Genomic DNA, 20022 nt, shown 5'->3' with positions numbered 1-20022 from the left:
ACTGGAAAGAGCATGCTGAGGCGATTGATTCAAACATCAGTGTGCTGTGTCAGCACTGACTTATTTCTAATTTCCCTCCATTTGGGATGAGTTTCCATATTTGACAATTAGTTCCCATCAGTTTGTTCCCAGAGGCTCTGTCCCTCCTTTTCCTGCAGAAACTCTTGGCTGTGGGCCTCAGCCTGGCTGCCCTTTTCTTGGCCCACCTCATTTCCATGCAGCCACTGTAGCCTCGGTGTCAAACAGCACAGCCTCAGCTGAAGAGAGAAACAGAAGCTCTGGAAAACTCTCTGGAAATCCACTGAAGACTTTGCTAAGGGAAGGAGGAAAAGGTAACTAGTTGGCAAAAAGGGATAAAACAACTTTGGACTGTTTTGGGGTCTTTGGTCACGGAGAACCCCTTTACTGTACAAATTCTGATCAATCCAAAGCAAATCCAATAAAACCCCCCAAAAGCTGTCTTGTTGGGAGTTCTGTTTCATCTGAGTTAAAATTGCATGATAGTTTACTACATATCTGTTGGTATTATGGAGACACCTGAAGAAGCTTTCTGGTTAGCATGCTGTCAACATAATATTATTTTTCTACTAGGTTTTGGAATAGAAATCATTCAATTTGAGTCATGAAGAATAAAATGCCCTTTGGTTGCATCTCAGTGATTCATAGTGGAAAGGTATTAGTTAGGAATTTTGAATAAGTACCTTAAAATGAGGTGATTGAATATAATAGTATCTGAAAAATAGAAAATAGATTTGGCTTACGTTCCTCTTTAATGCTTTATTTTGGGTAAATGAATCAATAGTAATCTCTCCCTCCTTCCAAAAGAAAAAAAGGGGGGGACAGTTGGGAAAGGGCAAAATGGAGAGTTTTAAAGTCAGAGACAGTACCGTCCACCCATCACATTTGGAGAAATGCAGGATCCCTTGTCTCTGAGCTCCCTCAGCATTTTGGGTGTTTGGTCATCTCAGCCTGATGCCAACCCTTCGACTGCCTTGGAGATGATTCCTCACTTACTCTCAGAATCTCCTAAGTCGGTGAGCCCTGTTCCCTGAGGCAGCAACGCGCAAAGCCCAGAGCAGGGGATCTGCGGCCATATGGCTGGTTTAATCCTGACTCTGACTTGCTAGCTGAGGAGTACTGAGGAGTACTGAGTACCCTCCCTCTGCTTTAGCTGCATGGGGATAGGCAAGTAGCCTCTAAGCTATTTGAGGATTAAATAGGTTTCGCAAGAAAGAGAAAGCTTTTAGTATACCACCTTGTTCATGGTAGGTGTGCTATTCTTCTTTGATAAATGAAGGAGCTTGTTCTCAGCCTCATATGGCCTGGTCTCTTTAAAGACCCACTTTTGTTACTTCTCTGCTGCTTTATCTTCTTTCTCCCTACTTCCAAATTTTGATAATAGACAACTGGTAGTTTGTGGCCATCCCTCTGAGGTATGGAATGTTCTCCGTGGTATCAGTTAAGAAGGAAACACAAATTGAGATACTGAAAAACAAACAAACTTACAGTGGCTTCACATAACAGAAGTCACATTTCTCACTCATATAGGGCAGGGATGGGTAGGTGGAGAGCCCTCCACCAAAGATGTGTGCTCCCTCTGTAGTGCAAATGTTTAGCTGAAAAGTTGCTGTGCATGAGGACTACATTCACCAGCCCATCTTGCATGGTGAACCCAAGTGACTGAGTCCCAGTCAACAGAATATGGACAGAGTGATGTGTACGCCTCTAGGGGTGACCCATAAAGGCATCCTTTGATCCTCCACTCTGGTCTTGACTCCATTGGCTACTGAGTGTTGATGGAGCTGCCTTCAGTGGGACTTAGAAGCACACATGGAAGAGAGCCAAGTCTCCCCCAGGCCGGGTCCCTCCAAGTTTGCCTGATGTTGAGTTCCTGTCCCTGGTCCGAAACACCCAATCTTAGGCATTCTTGGCATTTCCTCCAATGTGAAAAATAAGTCCTCAGTGTCTCCCCCACTGCTTGAAATGCATGTGGGCTCATGTCCTTTACTCCTTTTGATGAATTTGGTAGTTCAAATGCATTTGACCTGAGAAAACAAAGACGGGAATGTTTGTGTTGATGTAAACTATTACTACATTTTGGAATATTGGTCTATTGCACTTCTTTTTATCCCACTCTATTAGAGTCTAAACATGAGGCTTACGTTTCTAGGATTTAAAAATATATTCATTATTGATATATGTATGATCTTGCCCAATAAGTTGACAGAAGGGAATATTTTATTCCTGGGCTAAAAAACATATCCCTGTATCCAATGCAGAATTAAAAAATAATTTTAATCACTAAGTATTATACACATGTGAGAAAGTTCATACAACAAAAGTGTGTGGTTTAATGAATCATTACATGAACACTAATGTGACCACCACTCAGACCAAGAAATGAAAGGTCATCTCCTGTATGACATGTCCTGAGCATGATTAAGGCACAAATTATTACTCATTAAAGAGAAGAGACCAACCACAAGAGGACCTTGGGGCTTCTGCCAAGAGGGTGTTAGGAAGGACCCTACCAGATTTGGCTGGTGTTCAGTAATCTGGGGGAGAGTGTGAGGAAGCAGGGCTCTGCTCTGGGATAGAGGCTCGGGGGAACCAGGCAGTTTTACGACTGGGGGGGGTCTCAACACGTCTTAGCAGGAGGTGGGAGGCTGGGCTGACGTAGCTGTGTAGCCGTCACTCAGACCAGCTGGGGTTTTGTGGTTTGGACAAGGTTTATGTTCTGTCTGTTCAGACGTGATCACCCAGGGCTCGTTTTTGTCTTCCTCCTGCCTGGTGCTGATCTGTACAGGAGCAGATCAGCAGGCCAGCTTTGGGATGCATGGCGTGGCTTTTCTCTCAGGGTTCACAGCCCTTTCGCACTGTGTCATTTAAAAGTCCCTCTCATAGGGCTCCCTGGTGGCGCAGTGGTTGAGAGTCCGCCTGCCAATGCAGGGGACACGGGTTCGTGCCCCAGTCTGGTAGGATCCCACATGCCGCGGAGTGGCTGGCCCATGAGCCATGGCCGCTGAGCCTGCACGTCCGGAGCCTGCGCTCCGCAACGGGAGAGGCCACAGCAGTGAGAGGCCCGTGTACCGCAAAAAAAGAAAAAAATGTCCCTCTCATAACACTGGAATTAAGGGGTTTAGACTTGTCCACTAGACAGTAGTAGGTGCACTTTTTGACCTCACATTCAAATGGAAGTTTTTTCTTCTTCTCCAGGTACTATTGAAATAATAGTTAATTTTCCTCAATTTTTAAATTAACTCCAGAAGCAATCAGTTAAAGATTGAAGAAAACAATCAGACAGATTATCACAATTCTCCAGGATACATGTTTTTACTTTCTTAATAATTCTTTATATATGATTTTTAAAAGGCCTGCTTGCAACTTGGTGTGTGACCATGTTGTAGTCTTTAACCTTTCTCTGCCCTCAATTTCATGTTATGTATCTAATCTGTGAAGATGTAAAAAGAAATGACGTGTAAAGGACAATTTCAATACTCAGCTAACTTTCCGCAGGAAATTTGATTCAAAAGCATATAAAACATATTTTCTTTATTTGACCATATTGGTAGCTAATCTATAACCCCATGGTTAAGAGACTTGCACTTTTCTTCTAACTTTGATGTAACTTGCTGTGGAACATTGGAGTGGACCTCCCTATCTGTAACACGAGGATGATAAGAGGGCCTCCAGATATAAAAGAGGTAACATCAGAGAAGATGCTGTAAGTTCTTCATAAATTGCTTCATATTTTAAAAAGTTCCTCTAACTTACCTTTGCAAATTTTATCTATGTTATACTCTTGTGTAACAGTTATTATTTTCAGTAGGAGAATATTCAACCAAGAGTGGCTCAGCAATTTGTCCAATTTCATTTAGTTTGTGTTAAGGCCAGAAACCAAGCTGCTGCTTCTTTTTTCACTCTAAACATTTATAGTCTAATCACTCTTCTACTGCATTTTTACAGCATGGCTCCTCAAAGTTTTTCTCCTAAAGAAAATTATGCTAGCTCTATTTACAATAGCGAGGACATGGAAGCAACCTAAGTGTCCATCAACAGATGAATGGATAAAGATGTGGCACATATATACTATGGAATATTACTCGGCCATAAAAAGAAATGAAATTGAGTTATTTGTAGTGAAGTGGATAGACCTAGAGTCTGTCATACAGAGTGAAGTAAGTCAGAAAGAGAAAAACAAATACCGTATGCTAACACATATATATGGAATCTAAAAAAAATAAATAAAAAGAAAGGTTCTGAAAAACCTTGGGGCAGGACAGAAATAAAGACGCAAATGTAGAGAATGGACTTGAGGACACGGGGAGGGGGAAGGGTAAGCTGGGACGAAGTGAGAGAGTGGCATGGACATATATACACTACCAAATGTAAAATAGATAACTAGTGGGAAGAAGTCGCATAGCACAGGGAGATCAACTCAGTGCTTTGTGACCACCTAGAGGGGTGGGATAGGGAGGATGGGAGGGAGATGCAAGAGGGAGGGGATATGGGGATATATGTATATGTATAACTGATTCACTTTGTTATAAAGCAGAAACTAACACACCATTGTAAAGTGATTATACTCCAATAAAGATGTTTTAAAAAAAAGAAAAAGAAGAAGAAAATTATGCTAAATTTTTCTTAAGAATCTCATTTGCATGCAGGGAAAGCACTACAATACAAGGTTAAGAAAAACAAAGGCATATATCCCTACTAGCATTAAGGCTGTAACTTTCAGTTCAAGAATTATTGCAACTGAGATCATGACTGAGCAGATCTTTCTGGATTTAAATGTGATTGCTTCCTGGTGCCTGCTTCCTAAGTCCGTGCTGGCTGCATCTTGTAATTACTAAACACCAGGCCAGCCTTCTCAGCACTTCCAACAAGGAGTGCCACCTGTTCTGTTATTAGTTATTAGTGTTTGAGGATATTCTGAAGAAACCTGAAGTGGAAAACCATTAGGCACTAATCAAAACAAGAGAAGAACATGCATATATTCCAACTACTGCCTTCAGAAAACATTCATTGTCTACAGACCCTCTGAGCTTCCTCCTGGCAGAAAGGCAAAGTAGTGCATTTTTCTTTCTTCCTATTTTATCTAAAGATAGATATTATCATGAATATTATATAAGTAAGAAGAACAAGACATAATAACGGATAACAATAGATATATGTCAACCCTAATGACATAGAATTATTGCCAAGGGTGAAAGCAACCAATGTTTCTTTACTTAAAAAATAATGACTATAGAAAGAGCAATGGATCTTAAGGTCAAAGAACAAAGATTGAGACCTGTCCCTGCATCTCCCAGGTGAGACTTTTGGCTAATTATTTAACTCCCCAGAGTGCTTATTTCTCATCTATAAATGGTGATTTTAATATCTGATCTACCAACTCCCAGGGTGGTTGTGAGGATCAACTATTATAAACTTTAGTGGTTGAGACCTCTTTAATTTTTCTTTTACTTGCCTCTTACCAACATTAGTAATAAACTTTATCTGTAAAGTAAAAGGATTAATTTGAAAATTGCTCAGATTATCTTTTAACTCTAAAATTGAGAGAATGTATGGCCTTTTGCCTTTCCCATTCTCTGAGCCCCTTTCACATCCTAGGATCACATAAAGCCAAAAAATTGTAGAGAACCTATTATGATCCAGGTCCTTCATGTGCATCACCATTGTTTCTTGATTTAGCTAACAACACACACACACACACACACACACACACACACAACTCTCAGTTTAAGAACACTTGTAAAATATTTATATATTATTTATCAAATGATAATTGGGCACCTGATATATACTAGGCACTATGTACCAAATACTAATATTCCAGATTTACAAATGAGGAAACTGAGATTAAACAGCATGAGATTAAATAGCTAGTTGGTTCAAGAGGCAGGATTCAAACTGATGTCTTTCTTATTCCAAAGGCTGTGTGATACCAATATGCATGCTGCTGTCTCTCCAGGGGTGTCATCTAATAAAAATAAGTTGTCTTTAACTTTTCTAACTGCCTCTGTTTAGTGTAAAGACAATTGAACAGAATCTTGGGGGGGGGGAGGGGAAACATTGTCTGGTTGTGGGAACCAAAGTCTAAAAATGCTTTTGCTAGTATGAGTAACATATGTAAACAGCACCTATTCTGATTCATAATTCCATAAGGTTGAATGGTGCCCTGCACTGTCGCTTTGACCTAGAAAAACAATACAACCTAGGCAACTATGCCTTAATGGAAGAGCAAGGCTTGAAGCAAAAAATTGGGGCCCTGGCCCTTACTCTGTCTGTCATGAGCTGCATACCTTTGAAGAAATTGTTTAGCTTCTCAGAATTGCACTTCTACTGTCTTCAGGACAGATGATAAACCATATCACGCCTACCTCACAAAGACATGTGAAAGCATTTTGTAAAATACAATACTCTGCAAATATAAAAAGTTATTGGTCACATTGGTAGAAAGCATTTCAAGCACCAGTTAAAGTTGAGCTTGAAGTTATGACCTGAAGAAAGAAAGATTACTCAGTGAGTAGGTGAATAAAGAGTGTTGTAGGGCTCACATCACAGCCTTTGGGGTTTGGATGCCCAAGAAGGAGTTGGGGTAGTTGGATCAGAGAGTATTGTTGAAGCTAATGTTTAAGTACATGAACAGAATCAGCCTGAGGTAGGGATAGATCACAGGAAAAGTGCAAGTGTGGACAGTCGCTGGTAAAGTACAAGCTAAAACCACACCTGGAGAAAGTGTCAAGTCTCCAAAGCCAGAGGCAAGCAGAGTGAAACTGTTGTGGAGAAACCCAAGTCAGGAAGAACAAGCCCTGAGTAGCAGATGCATGATGTGAATGTAGTATCAGGGTATCAGGGTTCAGGGAATCCAGGTCCAAGTAAGTTCAAGTGGGGAGAGTCTGGGCCGTGGCTTGTTGGTCTTTTGCAGCCATTTCTCCTTTAACTTCAACCACTTGTTCACATATGAAGGAGGCAGGACTAATGGCCACATTGAGGAAACAGAGCAGAGTCAGAGAATGTCAAAAAGGTGTGTGCATCTGTGGAAGATTTTCTAGTAGGGAAGACCCCGAAATCCAAAGCTACTAGTTATGAGGGAGCCCTGAAGCAAGAAACTGTAAACATAATTGATGAAATCCTCTAGAACCTGGGGAGGCTTAAGAGAGAAAATAACAATTAATATTCTTTATCTAATGCCAAAACAATTTGAAAGTTCTTATGTTGTAAATGCTGTTGACAGCTGCTGCTTTTTAGAAAAGGTACACCCATGTATATATTGTTCAAATATTTTTTTATCTTAGCACCTTTTATTAATGATAATAACAGTTTCTTCAGGAGTACAAATGATTTATATTTTTGTTGATTATGGAGCACGAAGCTTAACTTCTTCAGATCATTTCCCACATGTATAGGATGAAGACATCTCTCTATGAATATCTGTGAACCATTATCACGTCTTCAGAGTCAAAAATCTACAGTTGTATGAAAACAAAGAATTAAAAATTTTTTACAAGGCCTAACTTCAAAGTACTCATTAAACATGCATATATATTAGGCTATTTTCTATTCTAAAATAAAATCCCCAATACACTGCTTAGTGAAATCATTGTATTCACTGGGAATGGGTTTATATAGTGGTGGGCAAAAAGGAGTCAGTTAAATAAAATACATGTTATTTTCTTCTCATATTCAAGAATCCCAGCCTTTCCTTGACTTTTATAGCCTTGTTTTCTAGAACATGACAGTTTTGAAGATTACAGGCTGATTATTTTATACTTATTGCCCTAAAGCAAAAAATAGCAACTTTGCTGTGGAGAAGTTTAGCAGACATGACGTTCAATAAGCAGTCAAAGTTAACATAAACTGTGATGGGACAAATTGAAACCACGTGCCACCCCACAGGATGCACTGAGAAGTACATAAGCATCACTTCTCTGATGCTTGTCAAAGAGTCATGATCTGAGTCAAGTTAGAAAGAAATATCAGACACACCTATTGAGGGACATTATCCAAAGAAGACCTACAAATAGTCAACTGGTATATGAAAAGATGTTCACTATCACCAATTATCAGGGAAATCAAAATCAAAAGCATAATGAGACATCACCTCACACCTGTTTGGATGGTTATTATTAAAAGAAGTGTCGGTGATGATGTAGAAATTGGAACCCTTGTATACAGTTGGTAGAAATGTAAATGGTGCAGCCTCCATGGAAAACAGTATGGAGGTTGCTCAAAAAATCAAAACTACTGTATGATCCAAGCAATCACATTTCTAAGTTAATGTCCAAAGGATCTGAAATCAGGATCTTGAAGGGATATCTGCACTCCTGGTTTCATTGCAGCATTATTCACAATAGCCAAGATATGGAAACAACATAAATGTCCATTGATGGGTGAATGGATAAAGAAGATATGAGACATAGATATATCTCAGACACAGTAGAACATTATTCAACGAGGAGAGAGAAGGAAATTCTGCCATTTGTGACAACATGGATGAACCTTGAGGGCATTATGCTAAGTGAAACAGGCCAAATAAAGACAAACGTTGTATTTATATCACTTATATGTGGAATTTTAAAAAAGCTGAACTCATACAAACAGAGAGTAGAATAATGGTTGCCAGGGGCTGTGATGGTGTATTAAAGTACACAATGTTATATATAAATTATATCTCAATAAAGCTGGAGAAAATAAAAAGAATTAATAAAGCAACAACTTTCACAAACTAGAAACTACAAAGGCTACAAGGAAAAATAGAAACAATAAAGTAAATATAGAAACATCAGACTAAGCCTCTCTCAGTTCAAGACATATTAAGAACATTACATAATCAATAATACAGTTCTTATGGATGTATTAAATTCAGGCCCCTGATGAAAAAGAATACATTTTATTTCAAATAATGAAAGCATCCTTAAAACTGGTACATCATAGAACACAAAACCTCAATAAATAAAAATATAAGCTTCTCCAACAGTGATGTACTAAAACTAGAAATTAATAATAAAATAAGAATATAAAAAAGGTCCAGTCACCTGAATATAGCAAAAAAAAAAAAATGCTATTAAATAACTGAAATTTCATATTTCCCTGAAAGTAACAATGACAGCATAGTATAATATCTGAATCTGTAGGACCAAATGAAGCAGTTACAAGAAGAAATTTTGTATCAATACTCACGTCTAAAAAAATAAAAATATTAAATAAGCAATTTGAAAAGTTAGAAAGAAAACCAAGAAACAATCAAAAGAAAGCAAAAGAAAGGTATTACTAAAGGCAGAAGAAGAAATTAATGAATTAGGAAAACGTTGAACTAAGTAAACTAAAGCTGTGTAGAAGAAATACATTGTTGCTATTAATATTTTGAATTACAAAACTGTCTCTGTGTGAACATATCATTTCATTTGTTTTTCATAAAAACCTAGGAGGAATGATTGTTTTGAGTTGTGAATTTTTCAAAGGTTGACAGAATTTTCTAATTTTAAGTTCTTAAATTTAAAAATTTAAGATGGTAACAGCAACTTTCAGTTAAAAATATAAAGGGAGAGGACATTGCTTAAAAGTAGAGTTTTATGTTACCACATTTAAGATTTTTAAAAAGTGGTTACAAATTTTCAAATTCTAAGCAAAATATAGAAAAGTTCTCACCTTTCATCTAGGCAGGATTTAGACATATCTGAGAAAATCTACTAGGATGATGTGTGGCATCTTGCATGTGGCTTGAGAGCTCAGGGGCAAAAACTCAACTACTGCTCTTGCTGGGATTCAGACATGTCCAAATGTGTCGGCTGAGGTGGCAGAATTTTATCCTCACGTGCATTTATAGTGTTGGGCAGTGGCGTAGAGGAGAGCTTCAGGGGCCTTCAGAAGGAGTCATCTTGAGTGAAAAACTCAAACAAAAATATCAGACACAAAGAGTTAATCCAGTCATCTTTGCGGTCATTCATCAGATACTTGATGTATAGGCACCAAGACACACACTGAGCAAATCAGAGTAAAGCTCTCACAGTCAAGGATCTTACTTCCTTTTGGAGGAAGAAAAAGTAAAGTGTATACAATGTCAGTGTTATAAGTGCTGTGAGGAAGAGTGAGTTAGGGTGAGGAGACCGATCCTGACGGTCTAGGCTGTCATTTTCAGTAGGGGAGTTAGAAAAGGCCGCTGGGAGAAGGAGGAGGGTTCCTGTGAGCAGTGAGGGGGGCCGAAGTGAAGGCCACAGGAGCTGGTGTGGCCGGGGGCCCTCAGCAAGGGGTACAGGTGGGAGAAATGGGGTCGATGAGGCCGGCTGTGGGGCGCATCACCAAGGTTTTCGAGGTCAGACAAGGACTCTGGGGAATCACAGGCTTTGTCGGATCTTAAGTAGATGAGTGACCCTAATCCTCCAAAGCACTCAGAGTGAAGGGTTATTGTGATGTGGTTTCTCTTTTCTCAGGACACAGGTGGAAGACACAGGGAGAGGTTTTCTAAGGTAAAATCTGAAATTAAAGATACCCTCTAGGACACTGGGGGCCAAGCATCTCTGCTGTGGGATTCCACAAGGACTACATCTACTCATCTGCCCTCCTGCCTTCCGGGAGGGCAGATGAGCCGCTAGTAAGACACAGCACCCCTGAGGGAGGCCTAGCAGCCTGGGTGGTGAGAACTGGGAGAAGCCCTAAGCCATCCTGAATGTCTGCTTGGGGCTGCGGAGGGCTCTTCTGATCACCGCGGTGCCCTAGACTCAGGCCTGGGAAAGGAAGCCGCACTGACTTCCACCGGTGGCTCTGCTTTTCCTTCTTCCCTACCCTCTCCTCCTTCTCCACTTCTCCCCTACCCACTGGATCTTCTCTTTTCTGTAGGCTGAAGCCTGTGGAGGGTTGTTCCAAGGGCTCCAGGAGGAGATCGTGAAAGCCCTCTGTCATCTGAGCGATTCCTTTAGTGAGGGTATCCACAAGCACCGACTTTAAGCAGCTGAGCGGATATGTTGAATGGATGACAAATTGCTGCAACATGTCTTGTGGCAAGATGGCACGAACTCCCAGGATCACACAGAAACCCGAGGAGCAGGTAGCACTTCACAACAGAATTCAAGGTGAGTTTCAAAGACCAGGAGAAGGTTAGAGGGAACCAGAACCACTAGTTCACGATCAGACAGAAAAGACTAGATTGTAACCAGGTACAGTTAGTTTACATATACTATTTGCTAATATTGCTTCGGTTCAGAAACAATTTTTCTAAATTTTTAAAAGAAATTGGAGAATTCTTTATTTAAAATCTGGGTACTATAATTGAGACCATGGGCTCCTTCCCTGGGATATGATTTCTACTTTGTCACTGTGTATACTAGCAGTGCATCACTTAAGTAGGAGAAAATTGTTGCTCAGTACCAAACTGCCAACTCTAATATATCAGGTTCCAATAACACAGTCTTAATTCTTTCCTTGAAATACCACTCATGGCATGACATTGGGGGTACAAACATTGAGGATGGAGAGAAAGAATTAAAGAGCAGCATCTGCTTTCTCTTGGTCCAGATACACAGGCAGAGAGGGCATAGTTTAGAGATTAAGAGTGATGCCTCTGGACTCAGGCTACTGAATTTTTCTGTGTCTCAGTTTCCATAAATGAAACATTAGGATAATAACAGTATCTACCTTATAGCATTGTTGGAAAGATGAAGTAAGATTTTCACTGCACAGTTTCTGTATTACAGTAGTTGCACTGCAACCACATAACTACACATAACTAGCTTTATTACAGTTGTTTCCATTGGCCTTTTACCTGGACAACTGTTTCCAAATTAAATACAGAACAGATATCTGAACACTTACTTATACAAATCGTATTATCATGTTTCACTTAATACTGACAGTAAAAGGTCCCCATAAACTAAATTATCAGACTCATACTTGCCATGTAAATTATATTGACACTTTTCAGGAAATTGTAAAGCACTCCCCCTCCCCCCGCCCCAGTTGTTAATATGATTTCTTTGTGGTCAGAAACTATAGGCAGCTTGTGCTGCATGTCATGACTGATTAGTAGTTCAAATAAATAACAGTCAGTGAGCCTCCAAGGAAAAGGAAATTGACTTAAAAAATACAATATTTAGTTCTGTTAATCTAGCATTTTGTTTCTGCAAAAGACTCTTCTGTTATTGTCTTCTTGTGATCCTTGTGCTGACACAGCAATGTAATAGGTTGGAAAGTGGTGAACTAACCAAAAACTGTATATTGTTTAACATCCTTTGCGAAGTATTTGCATAATGCTGACAGTTTTACAGTCCTATTAAGTTAGTGACTTGAGCCACCTGGTTGTAAATTCTTAGGAAAACCACTGTAAGCTTTTTGCTTGGTGATCTGACTGGGCATATAATGTTTCAAGAAGTTTTGTTTCTTTTTCTTTTTGTAAGAGAGCGTTCACAGAGAAATAGTATAACTTTTCCAAGGTCAAGGTTACTTATGAGCTGACAAAAAACCAACGCTGGCTGTGCCAACATGTCACATTAACAGAAATTCTTAAAATTAGGGGAAATGGAAGAGGCTGTGTTTGTTGGAAAAGCTGGTTGTACGCACATGTAATTGGTGTGTATTTTAAGTAATGACTCACAGGTTGACTGTCAACTTATCCAAATACCAAGAGACTCTTCATCCTTAATTCATCTTGACTTTCAGGCTTACTTGGAACTGCTAAGAAATTAGCAAAATTAATACCTTTTCTGGTTTCCTGAAAGCAACTCAAATGTGATACAAGAACCAGTACCACCTAGTAAGGCAGGACCAAAATTTTAAATGTTCCTCACTGACATTAATCATTTATCATTTCTATGTTAATCCAAAGAATCTAATGGAAACTAAACACTAAAAAAAAAAAAAAAAAATTCCCTCAGATATGGGGATGTTTCCAAATTGTTAACTGTTTACATTTATGTAGACAAAACATCTGGATATCTGACTTAAAAAGCTTTTCAACTCTATATTTTTATTAGGTGAACAGTATTTTTTTAAGTCCCAGGACTGAAAATGTCTTATCCTTTAGAACTTGTTGAAAGAGTTGTTGCACTAAAGAATGCCCCAGGAACAAACAGGAAATTCAGTAGATTCTAGCATTTTGGCAAATACCATTTTTATTTAAAAAACACATTTGTAATATAGTTTGAATAAAATAAGCAGACCTTACTAAAGGTAAGACTTTACTAAAGGTAAGACCTTACTAAAGGTAAGACCATTTAGTGACTTAAACCTCCTCCCCTGTTTATTAGCCTCTATGAGTCAGGTTTAACATAACCCTGATTCCCCTGAGTGAAAGATTATATATTATTTGATATAAATTACTTTGATTTAGGCCAATAATATTCAAGAACTATTTTTTCTCTTAAGTTAATCATCATATTTTCATCCTCAGAAACTTGGAAGACAAAGAAGACACTTATAAGATAAATTTTATGTACATTATACAGAATAAAAAAATGTTAAAATGTGTAAACATCAATGGTAATTAGTATACCATTTACTGAGCATTCACTACGTGCCAGCTGGTTTACATACCTCATCTCATTCAATCCTCCAACTATAATTTATTAGGTATTCTATTTGTTGATTTGCAGGTAAGGAAACAAGTTCAGAGTGTCACTTGCCAAGGTCACTTAGCTCTAAGTGGCAGAGCGGGGCTTCAGGCCCAAGTCTCCCTGATGGCAGGGCCAGCACCCTTTCATTGTGAAACCATTTGCTCTAGGATCTTGGTAGAATATGCAAAATACATTAAAATTTGGGAAAAGTTATTTTTTCTAACTCAAACCCATTACTGAGTATTATATTCAAAGGGAATATTTTACCTTTTAAAAAAGTCCTTGGTTACTCCTTTCCTTCACTGCAGAGACCAGACAGTGGTGTCAGAGGTTTATGGAGCCCTGCTGTGTGTACTGAATAAATCTCTGGGCTTTGGAGAGAGCACATGCCCTGGGCCAGCCCACTAGCTCTGAGTTCTCAGCTACTGCAACCCTACTTTGTTCACTTTTTCATTTTTGACGTTAAAGCAACTCATATTCAACAGGGCATAGAGAATTATGGCATAAATCAATTTTCTATTTTTCAGACAGCTTTTAAACTTTAACTTTCTAATATAAAACCAAGAAAACTATAACTCCTAATACTCCAAATGTAATACATTGTGCTGACCAGCAAAACTGTCCTTTCATGATGTTTTCAGGGAAAGGAAGTAGGTTAGAATTAAGACCAGCATAAACTTAAGTTGAATTAGAATTATATTTGTTGAATAAGTGAAATGAAATATTAAACGTATTCTTTACCATGTATTGAATAGAAAGGTAATAACATTTGGTCAGCAAGATTTTTTTCCACTTTTGAGATATAAATAGGACAGCCAAAGATCAGAATTAAGAATGTACCAGAACTTTAGCTGCCCTTTCTTCATGTATGAAGAAAAGGTCATGTTTGATTTTGTTTATATGCTCTATCTCTTCTGGTTAGCACAGTGATGAGCACAGAGGCAGTAAGAACACTCATTATTAATTAGCTTAACAAACACTCTGGTAACTAAACTTCTGACACTGTAGCATAAGGTGAAATTTGCTTTGCTTTTCCCCATGCATTGCTGTTGTTGTTTTGCATTTATTCTTTTTTTTTTTTCCTTTAAGCTTTTTAAAAAAAAAATTTTATTGGGGCATAGTTGATTTACAATGTTGTGTTAGTTTCAGGTGTACAGCAAAATGAATCAGTTATACATATACGTATATCCACTCTTTTTTCAGGTTATTTTCCCATATAGGCCATTACACATTATTGAGTAGAGTTCCCTGTGCTATACAGTAGGTTCTTATTAGTTATCTATTTTACATATAGTAGTGCCCCACGCATTGTTGATTTATTTTAAGTATGGGACCCCTAGAGATAACAGTGGCATTTTCATGAGATTTTTTTTGTAACGAAAATCACACAGTTCATTTTAAATGGTGAGCCAGGATCCAAACCAAGTCTGTCAGATTCTGGAGCACTTATTTCACACACTGTTCAGATAAAGATTCTTTGCTCCTGACAAGGAAGGAGCCAGGTGCTAATGCAGATGCTGACGGTTTCCACCAAAAAGTCCTCTGTGTCGCATGCGCATGTGCGTGTGTAACCCAGAAGTCAGGATGTAGGACTCAGAATGCTTCTGTGATGGGCTTGGGGGCCGCAGAGAGTTGCAGACATTTACAGTCTCTGCCCCTGGGGTGCGGGTCACACTGCTGCAGCTCCCTCTCCCAGGCAAGGAGACGGTCTCTCTCCTGCAGTCTCAGAGAATGTGGGGCAGAGCTCAACAGTGTAAAAATAATCAAGTCAGGTTTCATTTTATACCACGGCACTGAAGTGTAACTACTCTTTGTCACACTCTGCTAGCAACCTGTTAACAGATGTTTCGTTTAATAGACGTCAGTAGACGGCCTAACATCCCATGGTTTGAAATGTTGGTTCCCAAACAACTATGTTTAACTTTGTATTTGCCTGGTCTCTTCTGGTCCCTCTGGCTTGGTATTTATGTTCCACCTGCTGGAATGAGACTTTTTTCTGGCATAAGGTTTATATAACGAGTGAGGGCTACGTTTGCTTAAAAGCTAGAACAATGGCTTAATGAACTTGAAACAGTCCTGATGTTTACAGTCAGGCAAGGAGAGTTCTCCTCCACCATCCACTTCAGAGGGAATATTTACTGACCGCGGATGGAGTCTCCTTCCCTCCCCAAGAAAGACGGTGCCAGTGGCTGAATTCCCAGACAAGAATTATTCACGACTAGAACTTAACAGGTTTTTTTCCCATTTCTACAGCTTACGGAACAGGAAGAACTCCTGGTCTCTTTCTGGTGTAACTTTTCAAGTGTTTTTGACTTTCTCTCATTGCAAAGGTGTTGGCGTATTCGTGGGCATGTCGGTGGGATTCACTCTCTGCATTTCTTCATTTGTGGGTGTAAAGGGTCTGTCATCAGAGCAGGTCAAAGGCATCATGCAGTAGTGACAACTAATATCCAGTCCTCATCGCCCCTGTAACAATGGTCTTCTCACATCTGTGCACCCGAGGGAGCAGTCCCTTCCTCAGGCCCTTTGGGAAAGAGAGGGCACCAGCTGGGAGGGGTACAGCATCCCCGGTCCTGGGGAGGGCGCAATGGCGTATGAAGTCTTTGTATGGCTCCGTTGGCCAAAGTATATGTTGGCGAACACTGCAGGGGTCTCAGTGGCCCAGGCTTTAGGGGTCTTGTGGGTGTCTACAATAGCTTGGGTGGCAAAGGCTGCTGTGTTCTCTTGTTCTTTTCCCATGTGGGGGAAGTTCTAGCCAAGGGATCCCTCTTGGCACTGGGCCTGGCATACCAGGGCTCAGAGGGGCAGCAGAGCCAAGTCCGGGAACTTCTGTGGGTCTGGAGCTTTTGGCACAGGGACAGTTGCCATGGTGGTGGCGCCTGAGTGTGAGGTGTGAGAGTATGCAGATCACCAGTAGAGCTGGGTCTTGGGTCCCAGGTCCCAGTGGGGTGTGGGACACAGCAACAGCATGGGCCCAGGGTTGGCAAGGCAGAGCCGTGGCCCGGCCCAGGGTGTGAGATGCGGCAACAGGTGGCCCCAGGGATGGAGGGTCAAGGGCTGACTCAGAACCCGGGGGGCCGGGAGCAGCAGTACAGACGGTGCGGCACTGTGGTACCCCAGTGCAGGAGAGCGGGTGCCGCAGCCACTGGGGAGCAGGTCTCACTGCAGCCGTGTCTCCAGACCCCGGTCGGGGAGCTGCATGGAGGGAGACACGGCACTTGGCCACTGGGCAGCCCTGTCAGCTGTGTTCAGCTGGGTGCAGCATGCGGGGGCCTTGCTGATGTCGCTCCCAAAGGTGCTTTTTAAAGGGATGTACTAGAGCAACTACATGTATGCGAAGATTGTTCAATAAAATTTTAATTTTAGAATAGATTTTGATTTATAAAAATTGTAGAGACAGTACAGAGAGTTTTCGTATACCGCATATCTAATTTCTCCTATTATTAACATCTTACGCTAGCGGTATATTTATCACAATCAATGAACAAATGTTGATACATCATTATTAACTAAAGTTCACACCTTATTTAGATTTGCTTAGTTTTTTCTTAATGTCCTGTTCCAAGATCCTGCCAGAATATCAAATTACTTAGTAATAATTTCTTCTTAAGCTTCTCTTGGTTGTGACTGTTTCTCAGACTTTCCTTGTTTTCATGACCTTGTAGTACTAAGGAGTGCTGGTCAGGTATTTTGTGTAATCTCCTTTAATTAGAATCTGTATGCCCTTTTTTCGTTATTAAATTGGGATTATGTGGTTTGGGAGGAAGACCACAGAGGTAAAGTGTAATTTTCATCACATCATACCAAGAGTGCACCCAGTCACTACAACGTCTCATTGATGTGAACCTACATCACCTGGCTGAGGTCATGTTTATTGGGTTTCTTCACTTAAAGTTAATATTTCCCCCCTTTCCATACACATTCTTTGAAGGAAGTCATCATATACGGCCCACATCTGAGTGGGAGGTTATGCTCCAACATCTTTAGGGATAAGTACCCTAAAGAACCCACAGTCCAGTGGAGAGTTGAAAGGAAAGACATGCAGGATGTGGCCTCCTGGAAGGTTTAAAAAAATGGTAGAAGGAACCACTCTGCCTCTTGTACAGGTTGAAGGATGAACCAATCAGAGGTAGACATACCCTGAGCTCAGTGTTTTGCTCCTGGAGTTTACTAATCCTGACTCCAGGAAAACTCTTCCAGGATTTGAAATATGAGCCACTTCTTCCAGTATCATAGTAGTTAAATCTGTTCAGAACTTCTAGGTTCCCCACTCTATACCTAACACATTAGGATAGGGAGTTTATTAATAGAAGGAAGAACATCCATATTTATTTTAACCGAGGCCAGTGGTGATTTGGAAACCAAGAAATATCTGGAATTGTTTGCACCTTTAATTCTGGTGATCAAAATCCATTGCTGTGGACACGTAGGAACAGGACGTTTACTGAGTTTAAAATTAGAGCCAGGTTCCTTGATATTTTGCTTGCGTGTCTGTGAACTATTCTGTGAGCTAAAGGCAATTGCCGATAACCATAGAAACATTGGTCTGATGAAAGGGAATTATTGTATAGTTGTAACCCTGGAGTCAGAGGTATGATGTCCACTCCTTAGAAATGTGACATATAAGCAAAATGTGTACAAAAGCATAGAAAAATGTCCATTTAACTAAACACAAAAGCAGCCCATAGAAATACTGAGCTGATAAGACGGCCCTGTCCAGGAAAGCCAAACTAATAAGGCATCATAAACTGGCTGCCTTCTGTTTCTTCAGGTGGAAAGGTTGGCTTCCTATGTGCCCCTTAAGGGGACTGAAATTTTGGGTAGCTGGTCTTCAGAGCTCTAGCCACAGGAGCTGCAGCTTGTGGTCTGCTTGTCATGTTCATTGGACTTATTCACTTCAAGTTTCCCTGCCAATTTGTTAGCACATAATTTTTGATTAAAGCTGTGTTGAAATTTTATGTCAGCTGCCAACCTATTTTAAAATCAGCTTGTAGAGTTTTCACTCCTAGAGCACATTTTTTTCCTGTAAGGATGCATAAGACCTACAATTTTCAACCATGAGGACTATCATTTAAGATATTTGCATTTATAAGCTAGAAGGTGTAATCTCCCATGAAAATACATTTTAGGTGGTCATTTTTTTGGAAAGGATCCTACTGGTCAGCCAACATGTTACAATGTGGCTTCCAAACACTCAGTAAATGAAGTCAGTGCTGAGTCAACACTCTGGGGAATTTTAAGTCCAAATACTAAAGCACATAAGGCAAGATAGGGCCCACATTTCTGCAGGTGACTTCTCTCAAACGTCAGGAGATAACTGTCATCCCAGAACTACCCTTGACACTAGTCCAACATGCACCTGCCAAGGACTTCTTCCAACGAAGCCTCTGGACCTATCTTCTTTTTCTCTCTTCAGCTCACATTAAAATACAAACAAAACACCTGCTTCTCAAGTCATAAGAAGAAGGCGATAGCTCTTGTGACATGAGCGAAGGCCATGGCACCGTCTCAACATTTCCAGGCTGTTCACCTGGTTACAGGTTCGTAGATGAGAGATTCTCTGCTCCTCCAGCAGATGGCTCTCTTTGACAGCCAGCCGCATCTTCCAAGCACCTGTGCTGTGCTGTGCATCAGCAGAGAAGTGCTTTGTATCAGCTTTATGCACTTGAATATCCTGACGACACATGTGCCCGTTGGAATTCCTGTGAAGTCTGAAGCTTGCTCGAGTGCAGTGTGGGCTTCGCTGCATTTTTAGGTGTTTTCATTTGGACCAAGATTTTGTCTGCTCAAAGAGATTGAAAGCTAAAGTCTAATTTCTTGTCTAAAAACTAAACATAGCTAAAGATTGTTATGACTATGCTCCTCTTTCATCTCATTATATTTACTCCTATAACATTTTTCTTTTTTAATTAGAAATAATTTTTTCTTATTTTTTTCAGAGTAATATAGCTTTATTTTCCTAATTATAAATATAATACATACTAATATAGAAAAAATGAGCAATACAGAAATTGTAGAGAGGAAAATATAAGGCATCTTAAGTCCACAACCTAAGAGGCAAACATCACTAACATTTGAATGAGTAATTTTTCTAAGCTTCTTTTTATTAAATCTTACATAAAATATACAATTGGATAAAAATGAGATTATACCAAAAGGGATGTTGGGTGATCTGCTTTTTAACTTAAAGTATACCGTTGAAAGGTCTGGTATAAATAAATATGAATCTACTTTGTTACATTTTAATGGATGTACCCTATTCTACTATGGGTTTGTTTCATATGTTTATCATCCAACCTCCTGATAAACGTTAGGCTATCTTTATGCCATGATGCACATAATTGAAATAAATGACACTGTAATTTTTAAAAATATCAAATATTCATTGAGTATTTACTATATGACACGCTTAATAATAATAATTATTATATATCATTTCGCAAGTGTGGACTCGACAGTTCCCTTTGAG

Source organism: Hyperoodon ampullatus (assembly GCF_949752795.1).
Source record: "Hyperoodon ampullatus genome assembly, chromosome: 15".
In the NCBI taxonomy this organism is placed as follows: domain Eukaryota; kingdom Metazoa; phylum Chordata; class Mammalia; order Artiodactyla; family Ziphiidae; genus Hyperoodon; species Hyperoodon ampullatus.
Note: the sequence above shows the minus strand (reverse complement) of the source record.